General features: G+C 47.0%; 1 protein-coding gene across 48 annotated transcripts in view; it reads left to right on the forward strand.

Annotated features, from left to right (window-relative positions):
- SORBS1 (sorbin and SH3 domain containing 1) overlaps window positions 1-15,669 on the forward strand; it is a 237,765-nt gene that overhangs the window by 61,411 nt on the left and 160,685 nt on the right. For 11 of the 48 annotated variants that reach the window (XM_070057515.2, XM_089314682.1, XM_089314684.1 and 8 more), the window contains exon 2: window positions 7,277-7,365. The exons of the other annotated variants lie outside the window; for them this stretch is intronic. The gene's annotated coding sequence lies outside the window, so the exon portion shown is untranslated. The remainder of the gene's footprint in view (window positions 1-7,276; window positions 7,366-15,669) is intronic. 48 annotated transcript variants of the gene reach the window in all.

The following is a 15,669-nucleotide window of genomic DNA, read 5'->3' on the forward strand; positions in this document are numbered from 1 at the left end:
TAGCAGACCACGAGGCACCAGAGGGGGCTTTAAGCATAAGAAGCCTGAGCCAAGGTTTAGACTTCAGGAGTGGTGAGCCGTGAGGCCCTTGGGGGTGGTGGTAGAATGCAGAGCGGTAGGGTATTGGTGTTATAGTGTGAGGACTGGGCCTGGACCAGGTCCCAGGGGGTCCTGAGGTCCTAGAAGGTCAACCACACAGGGGTACAGGTCAGAATTTTTTAAGCTGCCCATGGCTGATTGGAAGCAGAATCAGAGAGGCCAAATTTGCGGATCAAGTTTTTGGGAGATAACCAAGTCCGAGCAGTTGGAGTGGGGTGGGGGAGTGTACCGTGGTGGAGCCGGTATCTAGGTAGCAATAGGCTTGTAAAGAGCCAAGCGAGGGAAACCAGGAGGCACATTCCAGAGCCTGTGATGAAGTGCTGCCGTGGAGTGTCTCTGGAGGGCCCAGCCCTGCTCCCACTGGCTGCCTCCACCTCCTCACTCACCCACTCACTCAGCAGTGATTTATTGAGCACTAACTGTGCGCCAGGAACTGTGGTGTTGGGATTGTAGCACTGAACAAGCAAGGCAAGATTCCTGCCCCATGGAGGGGAAGATGGACGATGACGTGTTGTCCTAGGATTTATTAGGAAAGTGGTTTTTGGTGGGAGTAAGGTTAGGTAAGCTGGGCTGGCCTCAGTCAAGAGGTGATGTTTGGGGCAGGCACTGTGGCATAGTGGGTTAAAAGCCCCAGCCTGCAGTTCTGGCATCCCATATGGGTGCCAGTTCGATCCCGGCTGCTCCTCTTCTGATCCAGCTCTCTGCTATGGCCTGGGAAAGCAGTGGTAGATGGCCCAAATCCTTGAGCCCCTGCATCCACGTGGGAGACCCAGAGAAAGCTCCTGGCTCCTGGCCTTGGATCCACTCAGCTTTGGCCGTTGCGGTCATTTGGGGAGTGAACCAGCGGAATGGAAGACCACTCTCTCTCTGGCTCTACCTCTCTCTAACTCTGTTTTTATCTCTCTCTCTATATATACATATGTATATATAAAAAAGATGTGATGTTTAGTCTGAGCTGTCAGTGGTGAGAATGTCCCAGCAATAGACTGGGAAAGAGCTTTGCAGGCGGAGAGAACAGCAAATACAGAGACTCTGGGGGAGGATGCTTTGGCCATCTGCAGGAGCTTAGGCAGTGGGCGTGTGCTCTGTGCTTTGTCAAGATTTAAGGGGAGGTGTTTGCTGAGTGGTGGAGACACCCACATCCCACATCAGAGGACCTGGGTTTCATTCCTGGTTCCAGCTTCCTGCTAAAGCTGACCCTGGGAGGGAGTGGTAATGGCTCAATTTGTTGGATCCCTGCCACTCATGTGGGTGACCTGGATTGTGTTCCTAGTTCCCATCTTTGACCCTGGCCCTGGCCCTGGCATTGTGGGAATATGGGGAAAGAACAGCAGATGGGTGCTTTCTCTCTTTCTCTCTCATAGGAAGGATGGATGGATTTTCTCAAGGGGCCTCTCTGATCAGGTAGAACAGATGTCTGTAGAGGCATGGCCCTACACTATCTTAGGAGAAGGAGAAAGCCTTTGGGAGGAGGAATATACATCCTAATGGAAGAAAAAGTATGAAGTCATTATGAATCATTTAAAGTAGGCGTGCTTTTATTTTTTAAAGGGGGAGCTAAAATCATTTTTGCTATTTTTCAACTAATTTGGTTGTACTTTATGAGCTTTGTGTCATTCAGAGGACTTGGAAACATTCATTCTCCCTCCTTCTGAATCTGTGGAGTGGGTGGAAAGGCTTTAAAAGGCTCCCAGAGACTCACTTTTTCCTGCCAATGGGTGCAGTAGGAGGGCAGCCAGGCGATGGGGCCAGAGACCAGAGGCGTTTGGGAAGTGGGAGCCACCTCGGCATGGAGCATCAAGAAGTTTCAGTGGGGTTCAAGTGCTGAGGATGTTGGTGCTGGTTACAGACACAGTGGAATTTGTTCTGGGAAACAGAGAAGTCATTTTCAACTTTAAAAAAAGGGATTCATTTTGCATATTAAAACGTCAATTTAAATAACTAATGAAGTGTGATTTAAAAAAAAAACACGGCACTAAAGAAAATAAAAGATAATTATTTTGATTTGTTGCCATCCCAAGTTGGTTATCCTTAAGGCCAGTTGGGGATTTTCTCCCCTGGGCTGTTTGGGTTTGTTGTTGGAGGACTTGGAAATTGTGGAAGGAGGAGGCGGTCTTCCATGAGCTCAGGAAGGAACCTAAGCCTTGGATTCAGACCAAGGAGAGGGGGGCCAGTCTGAGTTGAGTGGCATAAAATTTGGGGTGTTTCTGGAAGGAACCTGGAGGGTTCCAAGGCACCACGTTGGGAAATAGTGACGAGTCAGTCTAACCAACGAACAAAAGACCCCTTAAAACTTAAAAACACTAGCGAAAAGGCAAAAACAAAAAATGATGACAAATGTGGTCCTTGCTCATATACAGCTAAGAAGGAAAACAGGGAAGAAAGAAATACGTGATGTGAGCTGTGAAGGAGAGAGCATGGTGCTGTGAGAACCGTGTGGGTCCAGAATGGGTTGGGTGGTTGGGACTGGTGTTTGGTAGTCATGATGGTGGCTAAGGTAGCTTTCACAACAGCCAATAGCACTCTGTATTCTTGGGGTGAGGGAAGAGATGAACATGTAGATGACCGTGGTGGTGCTTCCAGGTCCTTGGCAGGGCCTGGAACAGCATTTGTCATGAGTTTTGGAGAGCTGCGTTGAATGTCTTGTTTTAGGCTAGGATGTAACAGCACCGAAGCAAATAATGAATCTCCTAAAAGTTGAGGATCGCAGGAAGGTGCAGATTGCAATCTTGAGTTTCTCCTGGATTTTATGCTCCACTGTTGTCCTTATAAATTCACTTGTGGCTCATCTCTTAGGTTGAAGGGGATGCCCAAACATTTCCTTGTTGTGTTGAAGGAGGGTGTGTGTTTTCTGCTGGGCTGCACCATCAGGAAGGCTGACCTTGCACTGCTGGGGGTTTCTCTGGCTTGGGCTGTCTGAAGGTCACCTGGTGGCACCTGAGGACATTGAGGAAGAGAACTCAACAGGCTAGTCCATTTGAGGAGCCAGCTTGCTCCAACCTGTTACCTTTGTGTACGTGGCATTTACTTTGCCATTCTTGGCTTGGGATTACTCAGTCCATTTCAGGACCACAAAGTGGAAATGTGAAAAGAAGTGCTCAGTCGGCTTGGCCGTTTTCCAGGCATTGCATTGATCTGCAGTGTCCTGCCCTTTGATGGGCAGGAAGGACCTGATCCGAGTGCTCTATGCTTTGAGTTATTCCTCGAAGGCTGCCTTGATGACTGATGCTCCCAGATCCTTTGTTCTGCAGGCGGGAGCCTGCACAGGTGTAGAAGACTCAGATCTGCAGCTGAGTCTGGTGAACTCCTGTGGTTCATCTGGAGCTACTATCATTGAGTCATGGTATCCAAGGGACTGGGGCAAGGAGCAGAGCTCCCTTTACTGACCTGGGTGCCATTCTGGCTGCTGACATTCTTCTTCTTCTTCTTCTTTTTTTAAAATTTAAAATGAAATGGAGTTAGGTGATGGCTGTCATAATGTGATGCAGAGAGTGGGGGTAAACCTACTAAGAATGTGCAACTCTGCTAAACCCTGGATCCTTGGATCCTGCAAAGACTGTATCAATAACCTTGAGAAGATTGTTCTGCAGCCTCTGAGTGAAACATTCCCTTTTCCAACCGGGCATCAGAATCACCCTGGAGGGGCCTTTGAGCAATGCCTGGTTCTCCAGAGATTTTCATTTAAAGGGTCTGGGACCCGAGGCTTATGTATTTACCTATTTACTTACTTAGCTGTAGTTTTCCAGGGGATTCTAATTGTCATCCGGATTTGGGAACCTGCTCACCAGTTACAGATCCAGAGACCCTCTTTCCCCACTGCAAGTGAAAGTTGCCTCCTTGTTTCCTCATGCTGGCCTCGAACCTTCTACCCTAACCATGGCCATGTCTTCTTTATGCCTCTCTCCAATGTGTCCTTGAGGAGTGCTTTCCCCTGACTGCCTCAGCCTACATCGGGGCTGGAAACTCATCTCTTTCTTACCTGTGAGGAAAGAGAAGAGCTCCACTTGCACTTTGTGATGGGCAGATATTCTGGGACATTTTATCACAAAGCTTCATGCTTAAGGCTTGAATGCACAGGAGAATGCGGCCATGGAAATCGAGGCCTGTGGTGGAGAGAGATGGGACAGTCTTGTGACTGGCACAAGGGAAAGCCTTTATTTGCTGTCTTCTCAGAGACCTCATGAAAGGCTCAGTGTCTCTGCCCCCATGTTTCCTGGGTCCTGCAGACTCTGGGACAGCCTTGGTTGTGTTGGAATCACAGGGCTGAACTGGGTCCTTGGTGGGCTACACTTCCAAGGGGGCACCTGGAGGTCTGTGCACCAAGTGTCAGCAGATGTTGGCTCACGTGGCATGAGGCAGGGATTTTGAATACCCATGATGTAATGGGAGATCTGGACAGGACTCCTCTGGAAGGGCTCTTCTTGCTGTCTTGTTTTTCCTGTATTATCTGATGACTTGGGGTTCCCATCTTCCCTCCATGCCTACCCCCACTCCTGATGCCCAGCCCACTCCCACCCGTGCCAGGAGACATTTCCTTACCTCTCCTGCATAAGATGACCCCACCCACTATTCCCACAGTAGATGAGCATTCCCAGAACACTGCACTTACCCATTGTTCTAGATATTCGTTGAATATTTATATCTTTTATTCAGCTAGCTTAACTTAATGGACTTGTCTACTTTTGTATTTCTGTCACCTGTATGTACTTTCTGGGTTATAGGGTTCAGTAAATATTTGTTGAGTGAATGAATCATTACATTCTTTGAAGGGGTGATAAAAATAACTCCACCAAGATCTTATAGTTGAATGTTGTTCATGTATTACAGTACTAGTGGTTTTACATAAAATTATTTACAATCTTATATTCAGGATGCATATTAAGGGAGATTTTTCAAGCATAATGAGTGTTCCACATAGTTTGTATATTAACTATACAAATTGAGTACAATAACTGAGCACCTGTGAAGTGGTAGATGCATGGATATTTATGAGATTCTTTTCTTTTTTAGGACTTAAAGTAGTGAAATTATTGAAAAATGTCACATTGGGAAACAAACCCTTAGGGAACCTGGTATAATTTGCTCTTATATTCTTTGGTGACAAATGAAATTGTGACAAGCATTTTAGTAGAAAATGGATAGGATGCTTTGACTGTATTTTCTTGACTTTAATACTTCTCTTAGAGCTAACTATAGGGGCAGGCTTTTGGTGCACTAGCTAAGTTGCTGCTTGGAACGCCTTCAGCTCACATTGGAGTGCCTGGTTTGACTCCCAGCTCCTCTGCTTCTTATCCAGCTTCCTGCTAGTGTGCATCCTGGGAGGCAGCAGTTCATGGCTCATGTATTTGGGCTGCTGCATCAATGTGGGGAACCCGGATGAAATTCCAGGATCCTGGCATCTGTCTGGCCCAAACATGGCTATTGCAGGCATTTGGGGAGTGAACCAGAGGGTGAAAAATCTCTCTGTGTCTGTGTCTGTCTCTCTTTCAAATAAAAAAATGAAAATAAATTAAGTTTTAAAAAGCTAAGTATTAATTCAGAGACATTACAGTTTCTTCACCACCTCTCCACTTTTAGTGCAATATGTAGCAAGGCCGATTAACCGCATAGGACTATTCCTGGATTATGAAGCTAGAACTATGAGCTTTCTTGATGTTGATCACAGTTCCCTGATATATACCATCCCTTCTTGTTCCTTTTCTATTTGTCTCAAGCCTATCTTCTGCTGCTGTCATTTATGAACAGACACGGGGGAAATCCACTCTCTGAAATCCTCGTCCTTGAGCCTCAACAAACAGTAATATTAGGTGGCATTTTATGAAATTTCAATTCCTCCTACTATCATGAAATCCCATTTACTGTGTTCTTATCAATTGTAGTAACAATAAAATTATGAAAAAAAATTTCAGAGACATGCATGCGTAGGTATTTGCTTATTATATTTATTTCTTGTTTCATAGTATAAGACTACTAGGCAGTGTGACATAGTGAAAAAGTCCTGGACTGGTATCAAGATACCTAGTTCTAGAATGATCTCTGCCTCTAACTCTGGTGGTAAACAAGTCAGTTTCCTGCTTACACTGAACTGGTATAAAATTGTACTCGTTCAAAGGTTGAACTCTTGTCAACAAGAGTGAGCTATTAGCTTCAGTTGCTGTATGTGCTCTACCATTTTTTTCCCTTGGAACTTGGCCCCATTTTCTCTTGTTTTTCCAGTTTTTTTTCCAGTTAGAAGAAAAAAATTCTGTACCAGCACCACCACAACAACAACAACAAAAAATGATGCAAGAGCAATGATAAATGACAAACACGGTTCTTCTCTGTGTTGAGGAGAACAACAGGGAGTGGTGAGGACTGTGGCACAGTGGAGCAGCCAAGTCTGCCTATGCAGAGCACTTGCTACTGAGGACCGCTGGCTGTATCATTGTCAGATACAAACGTGGGCCATGTTGAGAGAGATTTCAGATATTTGAAAGTCACAGTTAGAGGGAGAGGCTAGAGAGAGAGAGAGAGATCTTCCATCTGCTAGTTCACTGCCCAAATGGCCATAACAGCCATGGTTGGGCCATGCTGAAGCCAGGAACCAGGGGCTCCATCTGGGTCCCCCACATAGGTGGCAGGGGTCCAAATACTTGGGCCACCCTCCATTGCTTTCCCAGGGAGCTGGATCAGAGTAGAGCAGCCAGGACTTGAACTGTTGCTTCTATGGGATGCTGGCATTGCAGGGTGCGGCTTAATTAGCTATACCATGATGCTGGCAAATATTTTGTTGTTTTAAAGAAAAGCCAGAAGTCTGGGTTTTTGTGTGACATCTCAGATTTTTAAGTTTTGGCTCAGAGTCTCTGAGCATGTCGTGCAGATGACCTGTAACGACACCTGTCTGCAGGCTGGATGTGACCCACTGTGTTTTCAGTTTGTGATCCCCACTAAAGAAGGTCTCTGACGCTCCCCTCATCTGGGTCCTACAGTTCTAATAGGGACCGTTGCAGCTGGCTGCTTGAAGATTCTTGTTCTACTTTGGAAAGTCAAGGAGAGGAGGGAGTCAGGCTGGCGGAGGCAGATGGGGCTTTGAGCCTAAGCGAGGTGCCTGCCAGTGGGTGTTTGGATGGGCGCCCTTGAGGCAAGGCTGCAGAACGCTGTGCTTCACACCAGGTGTTTTGTATGCTTGTCATTGCAGGAGTTGGCATCCTTTGGAAGAGTCCGTGAAGCCCTCTCTCTGCCCAGAGCTCCAAGACCGATGCATCTTCCCACCACCTTCAGCCGTTGGTGAATACGCTTTTTTTTTAAATCTTCTGCAGCAGGGAAAGGATCGTAGGGTGTGATTTGCAGAGAACTGTGCTTTCTTTTCTATAGAGAAGGAAGGGCCCTGGGCTGGGCCCATGCACATCTGGGTTCTGGGTCTTCTTGGCTCTGCCACTTCCACTGTGGCATCTTGGATGAGCTGTTTGACCTTTTATGGTCCCAGACAGAGAAATGTATTGTGCCCCATTTATATCACAGGGTTGCTTGCTTTAAAGACTGAAAGAGGCAATGTATGTGAGAGTGCTTCCAAGGGAATGAAGTGCTGGGCAAATACGAGGTGATACTGCATGCTGTTTGGCTCTAAGATGTACAGCCTGGCACCCCATTTATCCACTTTTTCAAGCTGGAGTGTCCGTGCTGGAGGAAGACATAGACGCCAGGCCCAGCCCACTTCAGCTCGCCAGCACCTGGGGGCTTCTTGCCTCTGCTTTTGCAGCGCCGTCACCATCCTCAGCTGCTTGTGCCGTGAGAGAGCAGTGGAGCAGGGCGCTGATTCTAGGCAGGCCACTAAGGTGGGAACGCATGGGAGTTGGAAACAGGGTTTTTACATCCCTGTTTCCTGACACTTCCAGAGTGGTTCCTCGAGAGATTTGCATTTTCTTTTTTTAATTTCCCATCACTCCAGCTGCCATTCTCTTGAAAGGTGAATTAACTGTGTGTCATGGTTAATAAGTGCTCTTCCTTTTCTTCAAAAGAAATGTAATTACCCCTCCCAGCAGGTCATCGTCTTGCCTCTGTGGCAGTGTGCAGAGGCGAGGTGGGTTCGAATGCTGGGACGGTGAGAGCCCATCAGCGGTTGGGGTGGTCTTGTGTGAGGGGCCAGGGAAGGACTCCTGTGAGGCATGTCCTTTGCATTCTGATTCCAGCCACTCTGTAGAGGAGAGCTGGCCTCTTTAACACTGGCTGCCTTGGCAGCACCCACCATGGAGATTGGGCGTTCCTTGACCCTGTGAGACAAACACCAGTGGCACTGGCCCCTGGGGAGCTTGCAGGGTGCAAGATGTTAGAGTGGGACGGAAGGGAAGTTGGTCAGACTCAGCGTTGGCGACCTCTCTCAGCCCCAGGAGGCTGGCTGCCCTGTCTGTCTGAAGGGATACAGTGGACAGTTAGGGTCCCACATAAATAGGACAGGAGGAGCTCCATGGTGGGAGCAGATGATGGCTCTGGTGGCAGGATTCTGTCCATTCAGCAAGTCCGCATCAGTGCCCGACACTGTGCCTGGGCACTGCTCTGGTCTGTCTGCGCCAGTGCCGACGCCGGTCCTGGGCACTGCTCTGGTCTGTTATCCGTGCCAGTGCCGACGCCGGGCCTGGGCACTGCTCTGGTCTGTTCGTGCCAGCGCCGACGCCGGGCCTGGGCACTGCTCTGGTCTGTCCATGCCAGTGCCGATACTGTACCTAGGCACTGCTCTGGTCTGTTGTCTGTGCCAGTGCCGACGCCAGGCCTGGGCACTGCTCTGATCTGTCCGCGCCAGTGCCGACGCCGGGCCTGGGCACTGCTCTGGTCTGTCCATGCCAGTGCCGATACTGTACCTAGGCACTGCTCTGGTCTGTCCGCGCCAGTGCCGATACTGTACCTAGGCACTACTCTGGGTTCTAGGCTCTGGCAGCTGGGGTTTCAGTGGTCGGCATCCATGTCTCCCTGGAGCTTGGAGTTGAGAGGAGGTGACAGACCAGAGTGTGAGCTCCGTGAGGGCAGGGATCTTTGTTCCTCTTGTTTTCTGTTATATTCCCAGCTCTTAGAGCAGCTGCTGGGTGCCTACCAAGTGTTTTAGGAATGAAACAAATGACTAAATAGATTACATATCTTTTCATAACTGCCATGAAAAAAATAAAGCAAGTTGAGGGGTTTATTTGAAAGAATGCTCATAAAAGGTGCTCTCTCTCTCTCTCTCTCTCACACACACACACACACACACACACACAGAAAGAGAGCGAGAGAGAGCGAGACAAACAGCTTACTTTGTGTGGCAATCTGAATGGAGCAGAGGAATCTGAAGGGGAGTGTGCAGGCAGAGGGAACAGCAAGTGGAAAGAAAGGCCCTGACGCAGGATGAGCTTGGCGTGATAGAGGAACAGGAAGGCAGCCAGTTTGGCTGGACTTGGGCTGGAGGAGGCTCTAGGGAGGGAGAGATGCAAAATGAGATCAGTGTGGCAGGTGGGAGCAAGATCTTGTGGGCTATGCAAAGGAGTTGGGATGTTGCTTGGAGAGTGGTCAGGCCCTGTTGGAAGAGACCTGAGCAGAATAACAACCTGTTGGCATGGATGCGGGTGTGAGGGTCAAAGGTGAGGCCAGTGTTTTTGGCTGGGTGAGCGTCGTCATTTCCTGAGATGAGGAACAAAGAGGGACCCTCAGTTCTGTTGGGGCAGCACAAGCTTGCGATGCCTGTTCAGTGAGCTTGTAGAGAGGCAGAGTAGACTGGGGGCTGAAGATGGAACTGTTGAGAGGCATCAGCATTTAGATGGTATTTAAAGCTCTCAGAGTGTGTAGGGTGAAGAAAAAGGAGGAGATGTGTAGGCTCTCAACAGAGAAAACGGGGAAAGCAAAGGGTAGATTTTCAGATGAAGTCCCTACTAAAAAGTAAATGAAGACACCTGCTAATGAATGTGGTATAATTACATTTTATACAAATATGAATCATACAAATGAGATAATGTGATATAAAAGTAGTAATAAAGCCTCACATTATATAGAAAGTTTGAAATACTGTGACTCCACCAAATCAACAGAATTGGTTTTAGGATTGCATAATTGTAAATCTGGTTGGCTGAGTGAATTATAAACTGCATTTATGCAGTTGGCACGTGGCGGTGCCTTTGGCGGGCACACAGAGAGACCAGTATCCTTTGCCCATAGCCTGTAAACCACATTGTTCTTTATATGCACTGGAGCTTCTACAAGCCATTTTGATGACTGTTAAGTTTAATTCACTGTTAATAAATTTCAGATTTTTTTCGTGTTATAATCATTATCATCTAGAAGTTCATTAATTGAAGGTTCATGAAGTGAAAAACATGCCCGAACATCAGTAATTCTGCGACGAGAGATGTGCTAATGTTCTGCGAAGAGGCTCAGACAGGCGTCGTGGCTTGCAGAGCCATGGTTTGGGAAATTTTTGGATATCTTTGAAGTATCAGGGGTATATGCTATGAGACAAAGCACAGCACATGTGGACGGCACTGAGATCAGTGCATTTCGGGGAACACTCTCCCCCAACTGCCTTTGCCTCCTATGAGAAGTCACTTCTGAATCACACACATTTTCTTCTATCTGGGAGCTTCTGGCGTAAGATGCAGCTTCTGGGTTTGTTCATTTCACGAACGGCCCTGCAGGGCTGCTTCTCGATGGACTCCTCAGTTTTCATTGTCAGACTTCAGGTGGGTGCTTTGCCTCTTGCCAGTTCCAGCTCCATGGTCATCTCTGCACCCTGCCCACCATCACCAGCTCCGAAGCTTGCTGCCTCCTCCCTCTGACTGCCTTCTGAACCTTTCACTTCAGCTCCCTGCCAAAAAGGCTTTTGTGTCTTCAGGATTCCCTTGTTAGGAAACATTTCACCCCCCCACTCTCACCCGACTCGGTCTTCTCGGGCCTTTTGTGGAAATGGTGACAAAAGAACTGGAGGCTCATTCAGTGGTTGGTGGCAGGCTGATGAGCAGGTTTGAACAGGGACTGGGGCACCTCCTCCGGCAATGGACAGCCCTCCCTTGCTTTTACGTGTATTTCCAGACTCCTGGGTTTCAGTGGAAAGATTTGGAGTGGGACTGCTGGGGCACTGACTGTCCGGAAAGTGAGTGGTGACTGTGTGATGTTCTTGTCTGTAACCAAGGGTTTAGGGCAAAATGAGGTTTGCAGTGCATGGTATTCTCATCGTGGTCCAGATCAGCCCTGTTTTCCTTTCTCACAGAGGGAAACCTAAATCAGATCAAAAAGGAACGAAACTTACTGGCATTTGAAAGGGCCAGCAGTGGGACTTCTTCTCCCTGCCTCCTTCATCAGTGGGTGAGTCCAGGAATTAAAAAAAGGAGCTTTCCCATGCCCCCTGGGACTTGAAAAGTGGGATGTTCAAAAACGGTGGGATCAGCATGGACATTTGGCATGGAGGTTAAGTCGCTGTTTGCAATGCCTGCCTCCCATGTTGGAGCACCTGGTTTGAGTTCTGGTTCCTCTGCTGCTTTTTTATTTTTCCCCCTCTGCTTCTGATCCAGCTCCTGTTAATGCACGCCCTGGGCAGCAGCAGGTGATAGATCAAGAACTGGGATTTCTGCCACCCATGTGAGAGACCTGGGTGGAGTTCTGGGCTCCTGACTGAACTCCAGCTGTTATGGGCATTCGGAGAGAGAACCAGCAGATAGAAGATCTGTCTGTCTGTCTCTGTCTCTCAAATAAAGTGAAAATAAATAAAAGTTTTTTTTTTTTTTTTTACAACGGTGAAACACAAAGCAGCAGAGCTGTGTTTCAGGAGGGGGTACCTGGGTGGGCAGCCTGGTGGGAGGGCAGCAGGTAGATTTCTTTTCACGATATGTCCTTTTGTTCTTTCAAACTTTTTGCTATTTTATGTTTACATGTTACCTTTAAAAAAGGAGAATCATAATAAACCTTTTACTCCCAAACAATGATTAGAAAAATTTATAGTTCTATCACCACTTGGACTATGAGTGCTTTTCCTCTATTTGTCTTTGGACTGAGGTTTTTGAACTGTTGCATTTGGTCTGAACCTCACTTTCTTTAGCAGCTGGGGTGAGGGTTCTTTGACCTGAGTTTCAAAATTTTCCGTGTATGGGGATATGTCAGGCCAATTTCTTTCCTCCTCTCTTCCTTTGTTTCTAAGAGGATTTAAGGCTGTTTCTGGTCAGTGTTCTATTTAGCTGCTTTAGACAAATATGGATTTGAAGTGAGGTGCAGTTGCCATGAGCTGACCCGCAAGTTATGGCCATTTCAATGGAACGTCCCACCACTGCACTTAGGAGCAAGGTCTTGCAACAGAGCGTGGGATTTGGAATCCTTTGTGGTTGATAGTTTCCGACCTCAGAGTTCAGGCGAATTATAAGACAACCCAGACCCAATTTCCTTGTCTTAAGAATCGGGCTGGCACTCTGGTGTAGTGGGTAAAGCCACAGCCTTCAGTGCTGGCATCCCATGTGTGTACTGGTCCATTTCTTATCAGCTCCCTGCTAATGCACCTGGGGAAGCAGCAGAGGACAGCCCAAGTGCTTGGCCCTGTACCCATGTGGTTCCTGGCTTTGGATCAGCCCAGCTCTGGCCATTGCAGTCATTTGGGGAGTGAACCAGCGGATAGAAGATCTCTCTCTCTCTGTCTCTCTTTATAACTGCCTTTCAAATAAATAACTCTTAAAAAAGAGATTCTCCGTACCCACAGAAAATGTCCCAAATTTAGTTGCGTGAGTTGTCACCTCCCTGAAGTGAAGGGGCCGAATTCATTGTCTGGAACCAATGGTGCTGATCCCCACCCTGCTGTGTGGATTTTGTGCTGTTGGTTGTAGCTCTGCACCGATCTGTTGTCTGGAATTACCTCTCTGGGCTGCTCTGTTGTCCGTATTACCAGAGGCGTGTAAGGCCACCTTCTGGCCAGGGCTATATCCATTTTGTGCAGTGACGACAACTCTTAGGTGTTAGTTTTGCACATTTGATTTTGCACTTTAAAAAAATATATATTTATTTTGAGAAGCAGAATTATAGAGAGGAAGAGGGAGAGACAGAGAGATTCTTCATCCACTGGTTCACTCCCCAAATGGCTACAACTGCTGGAGTTGGGCCAATCTGAAGCTAGGAGCCAGGAGCCTCCTCTGGGTCTCCTACATGGGTGCAGGGGCCCAAGCACTTGGGTCACCTTCCACTGCCTTACCAGGCCATTAGCAGGGAGCTGGATTGGAAATGGAGCAGCTGGGACTTGAACCGGTGCCCATACAGGATGCCGGCGCTGCAGGAGGAGGCTTAACCTACTACGCCATAGCACCTGCTGGCCACACATAAAAACATACTTTTTCCTTCCATACCTTCCCACCTAGTGACTCCTTTCCTTCCCGCCCTGGTTTGGGGAGGAAACCATGAGTTGGGGCTTGGGTTGTCACCATCACAAGATCAGCATCACCTCCTGCGATTACTACATGTCCCGGGAGGAGGTCATTCTGATGTCCCACTGACTGATTTAGACAAGGCACCATCTGATGCCTGCCTCCAGCAGTGTCCTCATCCTGCAGTCTGCCTATCAGTGTAGGGATGACTCATCCCATGTTTTCTTCACTCATAGAGAAATTCTCCACTCTGCAGATTATGGCAGTGATTGAAAAAATGGTTCCTGCAGAGGTATACTTGGGGAAAAAAAAAAAACAACACCCCTCTGTTATTTGTGCTTATTGAATGTGCATAATTCAACTTTCACTATTATAATTGGTTAAGTACTGGTTCTGACGCTTTGGAGAGAGCAGCCAGGAACCATGCACACGCATGATTTGCATACATAACACTTTTACATTTTTAGGAGGTGACACTCCCCTGCCCAGTTAGCATGCATAGTCATACGCTGTTCTAAATGTGGCTGTTTCTGGATAGCTCTGTGAGGCAGGTACTAGCTCTAAGAGGGCCTTTCTGATCAGCTGGGGAAGAGTTTGGGAAGACAGCTATACTCAAGGCAGCCTATCGTCAATATTTGCAACTTCTGGAACTGTCCCAATATGGGCTCAAAAGCTGGAAATGCTCTCCTCTGTGAGCTGCTGTTGCTTTAATGTAAAACAGAAGCAGAAGCACCGTCACCCGTTCTGTTTTCTAGCAGCTAACTTCATTTTTTCTTCAAGTTCATTTATTCCCTCTCCCCCTGCCCCAGCTGTCCCATTCTCCAGCCAAGAGGAAAGCTGTTTTGGGGAAATACTTTTTTTTAAAAGAGTTATTTATTTTATTCAAAAGGCAAAGTTACAGAGAGGCTGAGGCAGAGAGAGAGAGAGAGAGGTCGGTCTTCCATCCACTGGTTCACTCCCCAGATAGTCGCAATAGCCAGAGCTGCGCCAATCCAGAGACAGGAGCCTTCTCTGGGTTTCCCATGCAGGTACAGGGGCCCAAGACTTGAGCCATCATCCACTGCTTTTCCAAGCCACAGCAGAGACCTGGATCAGAGTGGGATAGGTGGGACTCGAACTGTGCCCATATGGGATGCTAACACTGCAGGTGGCAGTTTTACCCACTACCCCACAGTGCTGGCCCCAATACATGTATTTTTAAGGAGTGTTTAGATAGAGACCAGCCATCATTTCCCAGTACAATTCATATTTCTGGATGTTACATTTGTTCCCTGAGTTGATCACATTTATTGCATTTTTGTCCTCTGAGGCAGGTTGCACACCAGCTACCTACAAAGCATCAGTGTTTGAAAAGTTTTTGAAATCATGGTCAGACTTTTAAAATCAGAGATTTTGCATAATTCTGTTTCTAGCTATGCTTGGAAAACCAGAATATTTAGCAATAGCGGACCGCTTCTTGGATGGGACCGCGGACTAGAGTAGACCAGCAGCTGTCCACTAGGTGAGGGACCTGAGACGCAGTGTGATGCAGTCCCTGTTCTGCCCACTTGTGATTTGTTTGGTCATCTGAGGCTTTGGGTTTTGTAACCCCTGATGCACTGGTATAAGTTTAAAATTTTATCTTGAAATATCAATGGATCTTTGAGGTTTGGCAAAACATCACTGTGGTATCCCTCTTTTTTAAGTAAGGAAACTAAATTTAAAATGGTAAGGAGAAATATAGTTGAGAAAGTAGAATGAAACAAATTTGGTTTTTGCTTTAAAGAGATTTGTGCATTTTTTAAGTAAGGGGAAGGAAAGAAAACAATAATTTAATTTTTAATATTCTTTACAAATATCAAATCATCATATTAGTTTTGAAACATATTATGTACTCAGTATAATGTGATTTGCACATAATAGTTGCATGTTGGGAACATTAATATAAATTTACTAATTATATTGGTTCTTAAGTATTTCCAGTATTTTTTCTTTTCAGATAGGGCTGAACTACTGAACTTGAACAGGTTCAACGTTTCTTAGTTTTTTACCCCTTTTTACAGTTAGCAGATAAAAATACTACAGTGGACAATAGAAGTCACTCTCATTTTATCAAAACCAAGAATTGTTAGCTTTTTGGGCTCTGTACCTTCTGGGTGTCCTGTAGATTATACGAAAGGACCTTCAGGAGTCCGGCATTGTGGCACATCGGGTAAAGCTGCCTCCTGCAATGCCGCCATCCCATATGGGCACCAGT

This window comes from Oryctolagus cuniculus, chromosome 15 (genome assembly GCF_051225735.1).
Source record: "Oryctolagus cuniculus isolate XC-2025 breed Fujian yellow rabbit chromosome 15, ASM5122573v1, whole genome shotgun sequence".
Taxonomy (NCBI): Eukaryota; Metazoa; Chordata; class Mammalia; order Lagomorpha; family Leporidae; genus Oryctolagus; species Oryctolagus cuniculus.